Source organism: Rhinolophus sinicus, chromosome 15 (genome assembly GCF_057876585.1).
Source record: "Rhinolophus sinicus isolate RSI-liver-muscle chromosome 15, RSI-T2T, whole genome shotgun sequence".
NCBI classification, from domain to species: domain Eukaryota; kingdom Metazoa; phylum Chordata; class Mammalia; order Chiroptera; family Rhinolophidae; genus Rhinolophus; species Rhinolophus sinicus.
The window spans coordinates 43402879-43406739 of record NC_142515.1 but is presented as its reverse complement, the minus strand read 5'-3'; the positions used below and the strand labels follow the sequence as shown (position 1 = coordinate 43406739).

Here is a 3861-nt window from a genome sequence, read left to right as displayed (position 1 = left end):
CTCACAAAGTGATAACACCCCTCCCCTAATCTATTACCCCAGCCAAGTGATTTCTTAGTGACAAAGTAATCCAAAATCTCACTGGTTTAAGCATGTAAGTTATTTCTCATTCAAGCAAAGACCACTGTAGGTCCTGGTAACTCTCCAGGGTAGCTGCCCCCATACGGTGACTCAGCATTTCAGTCTACTTTAGGTTCTCTGATATCCAGCAGCCTAGCACCCGCCCTGACCACAACCTTGCCCCTCCAAACTTGACTGGCAGTGCATCCTCCCATCCTCTCACTGGTGTCAGATGGAAAAGCCTGTGCTTAGGTAAGAAATCAGGCCTCACTGGAGACATTCAAGCAAAAGTTAAACAACTGCTTTTCCAGAACAGAAAGAAAACTCATGCATCGGAAAAGGTGACTAATAAACGTACCAAAAGAATATGGCTGTACAAATACCAGAATCTGATCAGATAAAACAGTATAAGGAATTTCTTGGGACCTACAATAAACTTACATAAACCAGCTTTTTGGACTATGATAAAGAGCCCACCTGTTCAGAATATTGCTTATAGAAGTATTTTTAAGTGATGAAAAGACTATCCATGAGATTTCAGGAATCTCGTATTCAACAGAATGAAGCACTGGCAGCTAAATCAGGACTCGGCCAACTATGAGAGAGAAATCCTGATGAATGGACTTTCGAAGAAGGATTGCCAACAGCGATGGCACTGGAAATGAGGATTCATCTGACAGAATCTCCTGAAAGCAGTAGCCACCATGTTAAACTCTGTCATATCTATTTGGCAAATGGAAACCACGGGAGAAACAAAATTCCTATTTACCTGGAATAGTCAAAATAGAAGGTCTTATTTGTTCACTGAAAATAATAAGATGTAACATATGTTGAGGCCTTAAGATTCAGTAGCTTGGTCACTTGATTAGAAAAACAAGTCATTGTTTTCTTCAATTGCAACTATTAATTTTAAAGCAAAGTATGTATATGTTCAATCACATATGAGAAAGAAAAAAATTTATTACTAAAAATAAAATAAATAAAAATATCACTGAGCAGTTCTTTATACTATATATACCATAGTATTCTGACTGGACTCTGGATACGTTGAAATGCTTTTCCATAGAGATCATCATGCTCCAAGTACCTATTCACTTATGTCTGCCTCATATTGCTGCAAATCCATAAAATGGTTACTTGTTTTAAAAAAAAAAAATTCAGGCTGCTTTACCATCGTGGTTCTGTCACGATGTGGCCTCTTCCATGATTGCTAAAGGCATGTGGCCTCTTCCATGATTGCTAAAGGCGGGGGAAGAGAATGGGAGAAACAAAGGGGCTTTCCCACTGCCACACAGCACTCCCGTTCACATTTTCTTGGCCAGAACTATCACGTGGCTCCACTTAGGTGCCAGCAGGCTGGGAATTGTAGTCCTATATCCCCAAGAAGGAAAGGAGAGCGGGATATTGGTTTCACCACTAACTTTTATTTTCTCTCTCTCTCTCTAAGTATTGAAGTTACTAATACAAACTAAGATAAATACATGGGCTATCTTGAGTCATGACTTTATGCTTAACCAATATCTTGCATAGGTTAGTTTCATATAGAAAAGAAAGACAAATAAAAATTTTTAATTGCAATGGTAATAAAATTGACTATTTTCAAGCACAATTCTCCCTTTAAGAGAAGTTTCCCTGAGAAAAGAACTCATTAATTATTCTTTTGTGACAAAACTCACTGGCATTTCCAGAAAACCCTAGGTCTTAACTATACTGTGATTAAAATCCTTATGTACTTGTAGTTTGCAGACTAACGCTAACATATTTCTATTATGTTAGCATATTCCTATTATGTTAGCATATTCTAACATTTCTATTATGTTAACATATTTCTATTATATTATGTATAATATTTCTATTATGTTTCTATTATGTACTACCCTCAGGGAGTAATATGCAATAAAATCTTTAAAGAAATAAATAATGAATGATATTTTGGAATCACAGAACTAAAAGGAACTTCAAGAGATATGGTTTTATCATCAAACATTTACCAAGCTCTTCTATATGTAAGCAATATAAACACATCACCCTGTAATGGGTCGTGTGATAGATCCGAAATACAAAAATGAATAAGTCATGGTGTCCCTGCCCAAGAAGCTTACACTATGTATGGGTAATAGAAACTAAAATATTCTGTGGGATCATAGAAGGAATAAATACTTCTGACTTGAGAAAGTTAAATGGAAAAAGCCTCAAATCTGGGCTTTGAAAGATTTTGGTAGTCAGAGAAATGATGGGGGCAGAGGATGGACATTCCAGGGTAAAGAAACATGAATGAAGAAAGGAAAGCAAACCTATTCTGAGAACTCCAATAAGCCTATTTACGGTCTCTAAACAGAGTAAATGTGTTGCTCTGATGAGTGCAAAGAAAAGGTAAGCTAGCTTTTCTCAACCAAGATAACCATGTTCTGGTGTTACAATTAGGAATGAGAAGATACAGACCCTACATTCAAAAAATTTAAGATGTAAAAGTACATGTTAAAATATAATCAAAAGAATAATGAAAACTACTTTGGTGGGTACTATTCCCGATATCACAGTTGGGCTTCAGTCATGGAGGTATTGAATGCCAGAGTAAGGCCTTTATTCTTTATTCTATAAGCAGGGAAGTGCCATTACAAGTTTTTGAGAATGGCATGAAGTTACCATATTTCTGTTATAAAAGGGGGGGAAAGTGGCAGCATGAATAATTGAGAGGAAAAGTTTAAAAGCAGGTCATTTTGTTAATGTCTGATGGGGAGTGATGAAGCTCTGCAGAAGAGGCAATGACAGTAGGAGAGGTCGGGGAAAGAAAAGATGGATTTCATGTTAAATTCTTGGAAACTGATTGTAAACATAAGGATATGAGAGAGGGATTTAAGAACTGCAGTCTAGTTGGTGGCATCTGTCATTTTAGGAAACACAGTAAGAGAGAAGCTGATCAATTCATTGGAGATGTGGAATTTAGAACATTAGCAGTTTTAAGTCCCAGATCTACCATACACTCTTTGATCTTGAATCAGTTACTTAATTTCTGAGTGTCTCTGAGGGTTAAACAAGTTAATGAAAGGTAAGAGCCTAGCAAAAGCCTGAATCCTAGCAAAAGGTCAACAGTGTTAGCATTTTTATTGTTATTATCATCAATATTATCGTCAGCCATGTAGAGATGTCTAAAAGACTATTGGAAATCAGTGCCCGTAAGAAACATGAGGATTTTAGAGGGGGATTTGTACTAATATAGAGGTGATGGTTAAGTGTTATAAAAGAGGAGGAAATGACCGAAATATGGGTGGAGTTTGAGGAGAGGGCTGAGATCAGAGCTTTCATTTAAGGAGTGAGTGGAACAATAGGCATCAGTGAGACTCTCTAGAAGACACAACGAGCCATTCGTCCCCTGGCTCATGACAACTGCATGACTGTACTAGACCTGTCCAGGCACAGGAAGGCAACATCACTGGATTCAGATTTTCTCTGCACAGTAAAAAGTGCAGAGCCTAAGCCCAATGTTGTTTATCTTATATTATACGTATTGACTACTCAGCATTGTTCTTCACGAATCATATCACAGGAAACCTCTCGATCTTCTCATCTAATCTTTTTTTTTTTTTTTTTTTTTTTTTTGCCCGAAAAGAAACTGAGGCCCCAAGCGTCTTGCACAGGTCAAATTTCAGTTAAAGATAAAGTCTAGACTTAAGTTATCAAACATAATGTCACAAAGTCAATGGGAAGTATGTCATTGAACCTAATGGTTTAGAACATGGTAATGCCTTAAAGGATTCTCTTTGTATCTTGATGTAAGTTTGAGGTGAGACTGTTTCTTCT

General features: G+C 37.0%; 1 pseudogene; it reads left to right on the top strand.

The window, feature by feature from the left end:
- The first annotated feature begins 427 nt into the window (after window positions 1-427).
- On the top strand, window positions 428-661 carry LOC109447377 (mitochondrial import inner membrane translocase subunit Tim9 pseudogene; annotated as a pseudogene).
- Window positions 662-3861: the final 3200 nt, after the last annotated feature.